Below are 15795 nucleotides of genomic sequence, written 5' to 3'. Positions count from 1 at the left end.
CGGAGCGGCGCGCCGCTGAGCTCGTCATTAACTGCGGACTCTGTCCACCAGGCGAGGCGCGCTCCCGATGTCTCCTCCCTTCCTCCCTCCCTCTCACACACTGGCGCCGTTTTACAGTATTTTTCTGCACAGCAACTTCTACTGATCAATAATATTTTTAAAGCGCTAGGCTGTCTGTTGCCCTTGGTACCAATGATGTTATGAAGAAATACATTCATAAAGGCTTGTATTGGAACTTGGAAGAAACAACAAAAGATATGAAAAAGTATGCGTCAATGGAGAAGTGCGCGTAACGGAAATTACAGAGCAAGAGATAATGGATCGACTCATCATTCACAGTAACAAACTGGTACACAAATACAGTTGGACTTTTAAAATGTATTTTCTACCAGCAGAGATATCTGTCGTTATTTACAGCTGTGCGTACAAGCTCGTACTACGCAGCGTCTGGCCTAGCGCTTAATTTCCAATGACGTCACATCTTTTGAACTGGGTGTCGTAGAATGATATAATATTCTAGGTAAATTCAGCGATATATACACTGTCTGCGAAATTTATTGCGAATGGGTTTAGCAGCAAAGAAGTAAATTCATGCGGAATTGGTCAATTTTTGAGGCATCTCATTGTTTTGATGTCATATCTTCTGAATTACGGCTCCTACAATGTTACAATTTTGCACTTACATTTAGTGTTATATAAGCATACTGTCTGCAAAATGTATAAGGAATACAGTCTGTGATAAAGAAGTAATAAATGATAACGTCATCCCTCAAGCGGTACTTTTACTCCATGAGCAGCATAAAAATAGTAAGCGATGAACTTTTTTCTTCATTATTTTGAACAGATCGTCAGCGATACAAAATTTCGTAAAAGTTTGTTGAGTGCCGCTAAGTGTTCTCATACTCAAATAAAAAAATCTTTGTAGCTGCATAAGCAACTCGTCGTGTCCACATGGAGCTGCGGTATGTGTAGTCATAACATAAAAATAAATGTACAAGTGACATGGCAAAATCCATACTTATTAAAAAATGATGGAGATTATGTATATATGAACTATTCTGCATTCGCTTAACAAGGGGATTGCACCTGCTCGTCATCACCGACTTCGTTCAAATTTATGGAATATCTACATCGTGACCATTAATGATAGTGACTGAAGACTGAACTCCAGACAGCCTAGCGTTTTAAAAAAAATATTGTTCATCAGATACAAAATATTGACTATTATCTCGATTTATTTGCAGTGCAAGCAGCATATAAACTGAAAATAAAAAGAAGATTTCGCATCGGGAATCGATGACATCTATATCTACATCTACATCCATACTCCGCAAGCCACCTGACGGTGTGTGGCGGAGGGTACCTATCGGTTCTCCCTTCTATTCCAGTCTCGTATTGTACGTGGAAAGAAGGATTGTCGGTATGCTTCTGTGTGGGCTCTAATCTCTCTGATTTTATCCTCATGGTCTCTTCGCGAGATATACGTAGGAGGGAGCAATATACTCCTTGACTCTTCGGTGAAGGTATGTTCTCGAAACTTTAACAAAAGCCCGTACGGAGCCACTGAGCGTCTCTCCTGCAGAGTCTTCCACTGGAGTTTATCTATCATCTCCGCAACGCTTTCGCGATTACTAAATGATCCTGTAACGAAGCGCGCTGCTCTCCGTTGGATCCTCTCTATCTCTTCTATCAACCCTGTCTGGTGCGGATCCCACACTGCTGAGCTGTATTCAAGCAGTGGGCGAACAAGCGTGCTAACCGTTGCCTGGAAACTGCGCATACGTGAATGGCTCATGCCTCGCCTGATCCGCACAGATGCGCTGTGTTTTCGAAACGCTCGGCGAAATGGAGCTCCGATTCCTGTCACTTCCGTTTCTGGCCAAGGCCTGCAATACCATAATAGTACGAGTAGGTGCACAGCCTTTGTGACTCAATATCGCGGTACAGGTGTTCGATTTCCGCCAACCCAGAAATCAACGCTCGAATCGACAGTTTTTCTGTGAATAAAACCATCTAGATCGCTTATTAAAATTCCTTTATTTATTACAACGTTTCGGCTTTTTTTATATCTGATGATGGCAGTAGCCGAAACGTTGTAATAAATAAAGGAATTTTAATAAGCGATCTGTTGTACAACAACAACAACAACAACAACAACAGATCGCTTATTAAAATTCCTTTATTTATTACAACGTTTCGGTGTACAACAACAACAACAACAACGACAGATCGCTTATTAAAATTCCTTTATTTATTACAACGCTTTGGCTACTGCCATCATCAGATATCAAAAAAAGGGGTGGGGGTGGAATTAGACATAGGTTTTAGTACTGGCGCAGTACCTTCTTTTATACGTTCGAAGCTTACTGATATGTGATGATGGCAGAAGCCGACGCGTTGTAATAAATGGAGTAATTTTAATAAGACAAACATATGACTACAATTTTAGAAAAATAGATGATTTCTTCAAGAAAAGGAGCGTCGCAATTTGAGCTAGTCGATAACGCGTTTGTCCACCTCTGGCCCTTTGGAATCTGTTATTTTGTTTGGCATTGGTTCACAATTGTTAGATGTCCTCATGAGAGATATCGTACCAAATTATGTGCAACTGGCGCCTAAAATTGACAAAAATCCCGAACTGGTTGGAGAACCATGCCCATAATCTAAAATTGTAAATTGTGGTAAGATCTTACGGGACCAAACTGCTGAGGTCATCGGTCCCTAAGCCTACACACTACGTAATCTAACTTAAACTAACTTACGCTATGGTCGACACACACACTCATGTCCGAGGGAAGACTCGATCCTTCAACGGGAGGGGGGGGGGAGGAGGGGGGCCCTCGCGGACCGTGACAAGGCGCCGCAGACCGCGCGGCTACCCCGCGCGGCTTCCCCACAATGCTCCAAGCGCTCCCAACTAGGGACAGACCCGTCGACCTCGATGGCCAACGTATGGTTTGGCAAGCACTAAGATAAGCATTAGAACGCTCGCCGTGTGCGGACAGGTCTTTCTGAAATACAAGCCGGGGGTGGCTTGCCTTAAAGGACAACAAAACGGGGACGTACCGCTGTGCGGCAAGCCTGCCGCGGGTCACAACCAAAGGCGTCCTGCTATGAAACGAAATACTGCCTGGTTTCTGGCCGGAACGCGGACGAGGTACAGGTCGGCATCCCACCACTCTCCGGAACGTCGCCACACGGGCCTTCGCTTGCCATCCCGGTTCATTTCAAAGGGGGACTTATCACTGAAGACAAGTCGACTCCAGTCAATGAGATTCCAGGCCAAAGACAGCCCAGACAGCAGTTGTATATCACCATGGCTGTCGCCCACCATACGGCCTGACAGCCAGGAATGATGGTCTGGGTTGCCTGTTCATTCCATTTTATAACATGACCCTGCGACCCCTTCAGTCATCATCCGTGGCAGCCTTTCAGCACAGCCGTACATCGACGAAATTCTGTCCCCCGTGTTGCTGCCCTTCACGACAAACCACCCTGGGCTTACATTTCAAGACGATAATACTCTCCCACACCACAGCGAGAATTTATACTGTTTTCTTCGAGCTTGCCGAACCCTAGATTGGGCGGCGAGGTCACCAAACCTCTCCCCAGTTGACAACTTTTGGAGCATTTTGGGTAGGAGCCTCAAACCAGATACTGTGAGTTAACGAGCATTGCGCTCTCATTTAAATATATGGCCGAAAGAGACAGCCTACAGGAATTGTGAAACGAACCCTGTCATCTGGCACCGCGTGCCACAAAGGGCACAGATTCACCACGAGTTGGGGAAACTCACTGGCCTCTATTGTCTATTGAGGCCTAAGTTCTGTAGTGTGTGACTGAGACAGACCAAAACCTACGTCATAGGGAAACCCATTAGAAACCATTTGCGGCCAAGGAGACGTAGCAGTGTTAAATATGGCGGAACTAATATCGGCCATAAAGGGAAACATTTAAGAAACTATGTAGTTCTGTAGTAAAGCAGGGAATGAAGCCACAGTAATTTTAATCTACCATTCTTCATGAATTTTCTTGGTGATCCCAATAAAAACCCGAATATTGATCATATCTATAATAGTGTAGGGTTTACTGTTAAAGTGAAATTCACAAGTTTTGTGACAAAGTCCTGAATGCTAAGGTCAGAATGGTTCGGTCGATCTTAACGACCGACATTTCATATAGAAGCGCATAATTAAAATGACAAATGTTGTAAATATCAACTCTCTTACTTTATTTGTTTAAAAGATAGAGTAAATTTAAATTATCACTATTTTCAGTTAAGCCTCAGATCTTCATTTCCTCCGCACGAAACACATTGAACGATGGCAGCATGACACCTTATTGAATCATTAGGTACTAGAATATTTATTGTAATGTTTAGTGCATAATAGTTACTTTTGTTCTTTATTTGCCGCGCGGGATTAGCCGAGCGGTCTAGGGCGCTGCAGTCATGGGCTGTGCGGCTGGTCCCGGCGGAAGTTCGAGTTCTCCGTCGGGCGTGGGTGTGTGTGTTTGGCCTTAGGATGATTTAGGTTAAGTAGTGTGTAAGCTTAGGGACTGACGACCTTAGCGGTTAGGTCCGATACGATTTCACACACATTTGAACTGTTTTCTGTTCTTCATTTATTTATCTATCACAAAGCACATTGTTGCAAGGCTACTGGCAGTGAAATTTAAATTTAAGAAGGGTTGCTTTTATGTAAAAGAATTTAACTTTTATTATGTAATGGATATTATTGTTACTTTATTTAGAACGTGAAAGCTTTGATTATTTAAATATGTTAAAATGTACAGTAATGTAGAATGTAGAATAAGTTGTAATCAGATGGACGGATTCAACAAAGGGAACTGCCCTAGTGTGATGAGCGATATTCGGTGCGCGGGAAACGCAGCCGGTGACGGGCAGAGAAGGACAGATCTGGTTGAGACACCAAAGGGGACAGTTCAGATGGAGGCGTGAAAACGGACGGTCGGTCTTTAGGTAGCTAGGAAGTGAAAGACTTAGAATATTTCGTGTTGTATGGTATCGCGGGACTTAGTCTCTGGTGTGAACTCTCATAACTTTCCGTGTAGTTAAGGAGGCAGAGTATCTGACTTGTGCCTCGCGATCAGATTGTGAATGCTCGAACTGTATCAAATAGACATGAGATCGAGTGTAACAGTAGCTCTAAATACGACCACTTTCGCTATTAGTTTGCTTTCTGATTAAACATTATTCTAACCAAATCTCTACTGTGTGGCCTACATCATTTATGGTCGTTAATTTAGTTCCCGATATTATTATTACTGTTATTCAAATGGTTCAAATGGCTCTAAGCACTATGGGACTTAACATCTGTGGTCATTAGTCCCCTAGAACTTAGAACTACTTAAACCTAACTAACCTAAGGACACCTGTCTGTCCCGAAATTAACAATCATGACCCAATTTGTCCAGAATTAGACATTCATTTAACCTGTATTATTAGTTTTATGGTGGGAAATTGTTTGACAAGAGGGTACGACAAATTGTCGAAACCGTTATCAAACTGTTTCTACCGTGCAAACACGTGTTGGCCGCAGCTCGAACAGCTAATGGGCAACTGGGAAAAAGTCGCACTCGAACGCATTCACGCGGTCAAAACGGTTCTGACCGTAACTCGAATAGAAGAAGGAAGACATCTGCATATTTTCTGATAGCCATGGAAGAGGCAGAGGAGGTTTTATGGCAAACATGCAGACGAAATAGAAAGTAACTCGAACAGACGAACAGTAATACACGCTCTCGTTGACTTTGGCGTCGCCAACGCAGTGTATGCTGGTCTCTAGAATACTACCATTTGTCATCTGTGTGCGCCATATTACATCAGATTGAATTTTGTGTTACGTTGTGTTATGGTCTATTACGTTTGATAAGTTTAGTTGTTTTTCCTCGTCAACAATAACGACAATACTTCTTCGCAAGAATGAGTTTAATGAAGCGCAAGTTCTCCTTCAATGAACTTTGAGCCAAGACCTTTCGACGAAGAGGAACCGCATGTGAGCCGGGGCATCTTTCGAGATGTCAATTAGACAGAGCTTGGCACGATATTCCTCAGGAGCACATGCAATATCTCTGTCAACCAATACCAATCCGAATAACTGCTTGCATAAAAGGCCAGAGGAGGACCAATGCTTTACTGACACGCTCAATTTCTAAAAATTTCTCTTGAATAAATTCCGTGATTTTGCTGAAATAGTAATTATTTGTTTGTCTGTACATGTACATCAAATTCACTGATTTCTGTCCCATTCCTGTGCCCTTTGTGGTGTGTCCTTTTTGCTGTCTTAGACTATTCACAATGGTCGTCCATCAAATTCACTGATTGCTGTCCCATTCCTGTAAGTCGTTTGTGGTGTGTCCTTTTTTGCAGCCTTAGATTATTCACAATGGTCGCGGGCTCACACACACAATTGATTTCCTTTGTTAATATTAAGCGACACGGTTGAGATGAGTGAGGAGCAGAAAGGCGAGAAGAGACAGTTGAGAGCGCCGCCGACCTCTCAGTGGAGGGTGAGACACGGCGGAGCAGCTCGGCCAGCGGCGCATTGAGTGCCTGCGGGTCTGGCCGGCGTATATCACGGGCGCGCCGGTCGGCTGACAGCTCCCTCCCACAGCCAGGGGCAGCGGCAGGGGCAGAGCGCTCAACCCGCAACACAATCGATAGGCGCCCGGCGGGCCAACCTCGCTGCCGGACCGCCGCCGCCGCCGCCGCCGCCGCCTCCTCCACCTACTGCTGTGCTTCCCTGGCCGACGCTCCGCCTCGCTTCCCTTTAATTAAACACGCCGCATTCTTTCCGGAAACAAGGCCGGCGCAACTTCATGCCGCTCCGGAATGCAGCCTTTCCCTTGTGCAGCGCTCTACCCTTCCACCCCCGCGACGTTAAATACACTTCCTCGCGAGAGCCTCCTCTGGCCTCTGAGCGATGGACACGTACAGAGAAATTGCTACTCAGAAGAAATGGCAATAGGCCGAAGGACAAGGACGAGGACGACACGTAACGTTAGCGACAGCCCCCGACGGTGCACAAGTCCCGCTCATCACGCACTCCCCCCTCCACGCCAATCCATATCCTAAACTCCGCCCATGGTCTGCCGCATGTTCCAACACCAAAGTTGTTCGTATCACAGGTATGCCAGTCATAACAAGGGAGAAAAATCAGTAGTTAGTACCAAATACAGTTTTTCCGGTACCATTGTGAAAAGAATTAGAAATATGTTCATTGAATATGCGAGTTGAAAAATCATCAATAAGAAAGAAAAAGAAAAATGGTATCCACACTGTCTTTTTAATTTCACGAGCTTTCATCTGCACTATATCAAAAAATGTGATATTTGTTAACTGCAGCGAGCGCAAATTTCCGTCACCTCGCGTAGTGTAAGAAATTCTGTTGGGAAGTATTGATTGGCAGTATCGCCAAGGATGCTGTCCATTATCTCGATTGTCTAAAGTCAATTTTGTGCATAAAAAAGGCAAAGTCGATGTCTTGGTTTGTTTCTGATTAACTCATCAAGACTAAAGAATATAAGAGTGGGATAATGTAGAAATGCGTAATGCAAGCTGTCAGATATTTATACAGTCACATTCTTCATTAATATTTGCCTGTGTAAAGGGTGAATTTTTACTTGTGAACTCTTATGACTGCTTGCTTATAGCAGACACGAGATTACTTTGAGTTCTTCTTCAGCGTTGGAGAGCTTCAGAGCTGCCTATTGTTAAACATATGTACATAATTTCGTCCGTGTCATTCCAACACGTCTTATCGTACTTTAATGTCAGTTAGACATAAGTTTTGACAGCAGTTGGCCACAACAGTCAAGATTAGGTACCTTGTGTATGATAACTTTATTGAGAGTGCATATCTATGTTTCATTTTGACAGTATTACACAAACTGCTGAGAAGTACTAACAGCACAACACTGCTAGTACGAACAACCGCGGTAAAACAAAAAATGACGAACCACAACACGACAGCGACGGGGATCACCAAAGATCATATTGATGCGCTCTTGGTTGGTGTGGAGGGGGGTAAATGGGCGGGGCTTGTGTAATGTCCGGGGCTGTCGCTAACGTTTCCTGGAAAACCGTGGTGCAAGAAAGTTTCTCCCTTTTATGAAAAAGTAACCGATCTTATCGGAAAGATTTTACATAAATGGAACATCAGGCCGGTCTTTGGACCAACAGAGAAAGTATGTCACTAATTAAAAAAAAATGGCTCTCAGCACTATGGGACTTAACCTCTGTGGTCATCAGTCCCCTAGAACTTAGAACTACTTAAACCTAACTAACCTAAGGACATCACACACATCCATGCCCGAGGCAGGATTCGAACCTGCGACCGTAGCAGTCCCGCGGTTCCGGACTGAGCTCCTGAACCGCTAGACCACCGCGGCCGGCGTCACTACTTCAGATCCGTAAACAATAAACAACCTCTCCTGCCAGAATGCGGAGTACACTGTATAAAATTCCATGTACGTGTGGAAAGTTCTACATTAGAACTATAAAGAAAGCATGATTGCACGCGTGAAGTAACACAAACGTTTTTGCCGATCCAGGGAAGTAGAAAAACCACCTTTAGCTGAGAATGCTCTGTAGTCAGTAGACCCATAAGTGAAGCTTTCCGAAACAAATATTGGCCATTATACACTAAAGCGCCGGCCGGAGTGGCCGAGAGGTTCTAGGTGCTACAGTCTGGAACCGCACGACCGCTACGGTCGCAGGTTCGAATCCTGCCTCCGGCATGGATGTGTGTGATGTCCTTAGGTTACTTAGGTTTATGTAGTTCTAAGTTCTAGAGGACTGATGACCTCAGCAGTTAAGTGTCATAGTGCTTAGAGCGACACTGAAGCACCAAAGAAACTGCTGTAGGCATGCGTATTCAATTACTGTACAGAGATATGTAAAGAGGCAGAACACGGCGCTGCGGCCGGCAACGCCTGTATAAGATAACAGGTGTCTGACGCAGTTGTTAGATCGGTTACTGCTGCTACAATGGTAGTTTATCAAGATTTAAGTGAATTTCAACGTGGTGTTATAGTCGGCGCACAAGCGATAGGTCATAGCATCTCCGAGGTAGCGATGAAGTGGCGATGTTCCCGTACGACAATTTCACGAGTATACCGTGAAAATTAGGAATCCGGTAAAATATCAAATCTCTGAATCCGCTACAACCGGAAAAAGATGTTGCAATAATGGGACCAACGACGAGTGAGGGGAATCGTTCGAAGTGACTCAAGTTCAAGCCTTCCGAAAATTGCTGCGGATTTCAATGCTGGCCCATCAACAAGTTGCCGTGGTGACAGAGCTACAGGTTTCCTCGGACTGGTGTTTGAAGTAATGTCCAGTTAGACTATACAATACGTCCTTACCCTGTCGTATGCAAGGCAGGCAAAGTCTGCTGCGCGGCCAGCGCGGCAGATTGTTACCGAGGGGAGAGGGTTCGATCCCTGGACCGATCGGATATTTTTCTCCCATCGGAGACTGGGTGTTGTGTTGTTCTTACGTTCGTAGTATCGTAACTCACAAGAGAATCGTCTCCAATACGCTATCGTGTCATCCCTCCATTACTAAGCTGACTGAATGGAGAACAAAAAAGGTTCGGTCTGTCGCGGATGTTGAGGTGGAGTAAACATGGGGAACATATCGAACGATTACGTTGACATTTATCTGACACTTGGCAAATGCAGACACGATGCCAATGAAGGATCCATAGATGAAGCCTTCAAACATCCTGCTCGAGGAGCTTTGTCAGCCATTATGTTGTGTACTCAGGAAAATGGGCACTTGTTACATTTCACTTAGACGAATATTCCGCCAACAGAACGTTGATCTTATCACAGCCAGTTATGTACGCATGTTACAGCCCTCACTAAAATTTCGAAGGATATGAGCTCCCTGTCTTAAACTGATGGAAATTTGATTCAAATTGGTTTTTACACGGATCGTTTGAATACATCAGCTACGTGATAGAGAAAATAGTGTTCCATCTAAAAAATTATAATTCGCTGCTGGATTCTCTGTAAAATAACTAAATTAACTATGTTCATAACTGCTCCTTAAAGTAATGTTTCTTACATTTTCCTGACTGAATAACTACTCCTCTTACTTGTTATTTTGTAAGTTACAAAGAAAAAACGCGTGATCTGGGCCTCCCTGTTTGTTCATGCAGTTTCTCTATTTTGTTTTCTTTTTTTTTACGCTGCGGAGTAACAGTCATTCAATAATTTTTATATGAACGCACCCCATTTGACTGTATTGTTGTTTATTTTATTAGGACACAAATTTCGACCTTTTATGCGATTTTCAAGTAATATATGAAAGTAAACCTGTTATTAAATATGACGTGCTCCCACTATTATTTACTGATCTTTTTGCAAGATAATGATTTTACATCTGGCATTTCGTGGGGAGCTCATATGTTTCTTAAATTATGGGCAATTTGGAGCTTGATGTCCTGCAGTATATGTTAATATGTTAATGAGGTAAACCCAGTCACTGTGAAACGGCATAAAATGCCGAAATCTTGGTCGTAATTAAGTAAACAACAGTACAGTCAAAGGCGTTGTGTTCATAAAAAAAAAACGTAGTTTCTCATTTAGGGGCGAAGCAGGTTGGAGGCAAAGTGGTCACCAGAAGTCTAACCCTGGTCATCCACTTCAGTATACATAGACGTTAATTGCTACGGAGGTGGTCACAGTTCCACAGGATTTAGTGCAAACTGAATCGCACTTTCGCACTTGGAGGTTCTGAAATAAATTTGTCGTAAGCGAGAAAAAAAAGTGATAATCGACGATGTCTCTATGGAACTACACGGAAATAAAATATTAACGAACCCTTATCTCATATTTTCTACAGAAGATGACGTGTTCACGGAACACTAGAAAGAGTTGAGAGTTGGCTGTCATAGCTGCTAGATTCAGCAGGTGTTCGTGAAGATGACAACTACTTGCGTGATTTACGAGTGTACGGTGGAGTGACTCACCGCGACTTTTGCTTCTGCGAATCCTGTAATTTAACCCTTGTAGAGCCGACATGAGGCGAACGTTTCCGACTGGTGTATCTCCAGAGAGCACTTGTAATTGGCGCAGAAAAGTCGGCGCAGTAAGGCGCAGTTACACTGCAGTTCGTTTTCAAAAGACGCAACTCGGGCGGAAGCACTTAAACAATGAGTACAGAGTCCGTTCGGGGTCCGCGAGCGCTGCGAGTTTTGGCGGCGGCGGCGGCGGCGGAGGCGGCCCACAGTCCTGCGCTGTGCGTTCACCGGTCGTCCTTCCTCGGCCCAGAAACCTGACGCGGTCAATTACAGCCTCTCAGGCGCGTTCCCACGGCCCGCGAGCCCGGACTGCTACAGCTCCGCCGCACACCCTGCGCTATCTCCGTCCCTCCTGCAGATAAATAAACTGGGCGAAGGCCGCGTGGCTTCCTGTCCGGTGTGGGCTTTTCCATTCAGTGCCTCCTCACTGACTTGTGTCTCCATGATGCTGCTTACTTGTTCGAGCAGTTTTTTTTTTTTTCATTTGACAGCTAGACTGAGCGGATCTGAAGCGATACACGGGAATCGAACCCGGATCTTCTGATCCAGTACTCCTGAGTCTATGAGTGCACTTTCATTCTCGTGAAGTACCAACGGACTCACGCATTCTGACGCATGTATAGAGGAACAGAGAAGTGCTTATAAGATAACCTCCTTTCCCTTTTCGCCGGCGATGGTGACCGAGCGGTTCTAGGCGCGTCAATCCGGAACCGTTCGACTGTTACGATCGCAGGTTCGAATCCTGCCTCGGGCATTGATGTTTGTGATGTCCTTAGGTTACTTAGGTTTAAGAAATTGTAAGTTCTAGGGGACTGATGACCTCAGATGTTAAGTCCTTTAGTGCTCAGAACCATTTGAACCTTTCCCTTTTCAGTCCCACTTTCTGGAAGATTGGGTGCAAAAAAAGTCTCACGATTTTTTGACTCTCGCTGTAATTCACATGCCGGCCTGGGTAGCTGAGCGTTTCTAGGCGCTACAGTCTGGAACCGCGCGACCGCTACCGTCACAGGTTCGTATCCTACCTCGGGCATGGATGTGTGTGATGTCCTTAGGTTAGTTAGGTTTAAGTAGTTCTAGATTCTAGGGGATTTATGAACTCAGAAGTTAAGTCCCATAGTGCTCAGAGCCATTTAAACCATTTTTGTACTTCACGTGGTATATTCCACTGCACTAACATTGGTGTGCAAAGCCTCGCTTACACCTTGTATCGACCTAAGTATGTAACACAGTGTAGGAATTGTTTCATTTCATTTCGTAGAAGGCATTTCTTTATTCTTTATCATAACTTAAAAAATTTGATCAGTAGCCGAGTACTTGTAAAAAGCCGTATAACGCAAGCACCCATGTTGTACAGCACTGAATTTAACGGCATCAGGGTAATGTACAGCAAATTGCCGCTAAGGTGCTACCACCAGCCTGCGATGTACGCAGACAATAATCTGTAACTGTGTTTTAAATATATGTCTGTAAATAATATGTCTCTATATATTGTTAAGTATATCTTAGTTTTAAAGGTATTATGAACCTTTGCAATTAAAGATGTAACGAATCATGGCTTTAGGCTTAAAATAAAATATAAAGGGACTTCCCCACGGAAGGATAAGACATCTACATCTACATACATACTCCGCAATCCATCATACAGTGCGTGGCGGAGGGTACCATCGGTAGAAAAATCTCGCCTGGGGCTGCAGTACGTTCCTCAACACAACAAAAGGACTGAAGTGTTTATTTCTATGGCGATGTTTAAAATATTCTATTCATGTAACGGTCAGTTGGCTCTTAAAGATGCTTCGTAAGTTCAAAATCCGTTGGTGTGTAAATAAAAATTGTTGTAGATCATCAAATAAGTACATATTTCTGGGACTTCTATACCAACATTAATGCAGATCCTCGGCAATGAATTTTATTAACAGTTTCATTAGTAGTTTCTGTTATCAGAAAAACTTCAGTAGCTCATACTGCGTTTTGATTAAGAACAGTCTCAGGTCTCTAATTATCGACGGCTATTTGCTATGACAGGAACAGAAGAAGACAGCGTCTGTAGTCTTTCTTCTCAGATAGAGAGGTCTGGAATGGAGTGTTCTTAGTCTAGTGAGACGACCCCAGGAGTTGCTTGAATAAAGCAACAGCAGCATCTTTAGCATTCATCTAATGGCAATGACGACTGCAGAGGTTGGCGAATGCTCGTCACATGACGGCTTCTCGCAGTGCCATGTAGTCAGGAGTCGATCAGATGGAACAGGTTCTAACAACCCTACCACAACGAAGGTCAACAATTAATTATGATTGTAGTGTTGCTCACGCTGCTAAATGCTGCATTTTCGGGCCACAGCAAAGTTATATTATGTGGCAGGTGTCATTAGAGCACAGTTAATAAACTCATTTCTTGAAAAAATGGGTAAACTAGGCACTCATCTTTTCGTGTTTCCCACGCTGTTCTCGTTGTGAACTCATGGCTCAATCGTCGAAAATCTAGGTAGTGATGATCCCAAGCTCGGATGCAAAGAGGCCTAGGTGTTATTCTGCGATATTCAAAAGTTTTATAGATGTGTTTCACAAACCATTCTTGAAGATTAAACTTTTGCAAGTTAGGACAGTGGTGATGTAAAAAAAGAATCAGCACTCCGAATTTAAGTTACACTTCTTTTTTATTACTTTTGTTGCAACATCACTTCACAATATAAAATATACTTGAAAATATCTTCCTCACTGTTAAAGTTCACATTTCATAAACTGACTTCAATTTGTGTCTTTTCAACATGACGACAATGACTTGACCCTCTAGTAACCTCTTACGCGCCCAAAAATCAGAGTTACAAGTACGTCAAAGATCATAGTGACAAAAGAAAGAATACACATAACAATAACATCATTGCAATATAAACATATCGATGTATCAAAGTACCTCTACATTAATGAAATCAAATCTGAATGTTGTCACAGAAATATGTTAACTATTTTACAGAAACACAGTAGAATATTGCTGGTATCGAGAGGTTGAGGTGAGGTGCCGCAATGGTTACGTAATTCAAGTACCATTACAAGGTCTAAGGCTAATCCCAGAGTAATGTTTACATTTAGAAGTAGAACAATTCGTCTGTTTCACAGAATCCTACTTCACGCGAAAATATATTCATACGTATTTTATCGCACTGCAAGGCAGTTTCAAAAGTGAAGAATAAATTAGTTGCGATGGAAGTAGTTGTAGAATATTACAAAGTAGAGTAAAAATATATCTTAGGTTTTTCTTTAATTTTCAGGACGCCTGCGCAATTCTGGAGTGCGGTCACAGGGGAAATAACACGCAGGTCGCAGGGTCTCGCCGTAAGAGAGACTGCAGCGTCACGTAACTGTGGAGTGCTTCCGTATGAACAGCTCCGTAGTTAAGATTGATTACGGTATTTATTCCGGACTAAGTGCGGATCAGGGGGCGCGCTGATGGCAGCCCTCCGTCCTCGCTCGCACGCAAACACGGATTGCGAATGGCGCATAATTAATCACGGTTAATCAAGTGTAGCCGGCGAGGCGAGCAAGAGGCGCCGCGGCGCTCGGAGCGGCGGGAACAACAACTAACTGATGGAGTGCAGGGGCGCCGCCAGAGGGCTGCAGAAAACTGCGGAGGATTCGCCAGCCGGGGCGGGCCAAACGCGGAAGGTGGAGCAGCAGAATGGATGCAATTAATGCGATTCCTTCCGACCGGTCAGCATCAATGGCGCGGTCGCTTCAAAGCGATATCCACTCTACTCTTTTATCTGGCGCAAATTCTGTTGAACGAGATTATACGAATTATACGACTACCATTACCGGTATTTCAGGCCAGCACTTTTTCCATTCCACGAGCATAATACAGTGACAGTGATGTTTATTTGGGAACTTGTGAAATCAGTAAAGCGGCACGATACCACGAGTGCATATTAATTTCTGTGAGAATCACAATTCTTGTAGCCACGTAACCATCGGATTTGTATACCATCTGAAGTATTTATTCCTACAAATATATTCGACACCTCAAAACAGCACCTCCAAATCCTTTAAAATTTATTCTGTAATAATGTTGTTAGGACGTATATTCTTGGTACTTTGTGATAATGTTTCCAAAAAATGATTCAAAAGGCTCTGAGCACTATGGGACTTAACTTCTGAGGTCATCAGCCCCCTAGAACTTTGAATTACTTAAACCTAAATAACCTAAGGACATCACAAACATCCATGCCCGAGGCAGGATTCGAACCTGCGACCGCAGCGGTTGCCTGGAACCGCTCGGCCACCCTGGCCGGCCATAATGTTTTCTCTTGTGCTATACGATCCACGCACCCAATAGTTTCCGACGCCATATTTGTCTACAAAATATGACAGTATACATGTGATGCGTTACGATAGTGAAAGGATCCTGTGACCTCTGGAGGTAGTCTGTTTTACTTATTTTATGTTTGCCGTTAGATACACGTTTAATTTTTTATCGGAAGAAACCCAAAACCTTGCTCTGAAATAGTGTTTTGTTTCTCCACTAGACAGTGCCACAAGTTCCTCCAAAAAATCATAACACAACACACACACACAAATGTTACACTAACAAATGTAAATCCACCTGATGATGGAGGTTTAAACCTTTGAAACGGGTCGTGGAGATAAATAAACAGTCACTGGTAACAGTAAAATTGTTGTTTTAGTTAACTACGTAACCACGTTGAAATTTTTGTACTAAATTGTCTACACTTGATGCGTTTATTCTGTGAGAATC

Source organism: Schistocerca gregaria, chromosome 5 (assembly GCF_023897955.1).
Source record: "Schistocerca gregaria isolate iqSchGreg1 chromosome 5, iqSchGreg1.2, whole genome shotgun sequence".
In the NCBI taxonomy this organism is placed as follows: Eukaryota; Metazoa; Arthropoda; class Insecta; order Orthoptera; family Acrididae; genus Schistocerca; species Schistocerca gregaria.
This window is presented reverse-complemented; position numbering follows the sequence as displayed.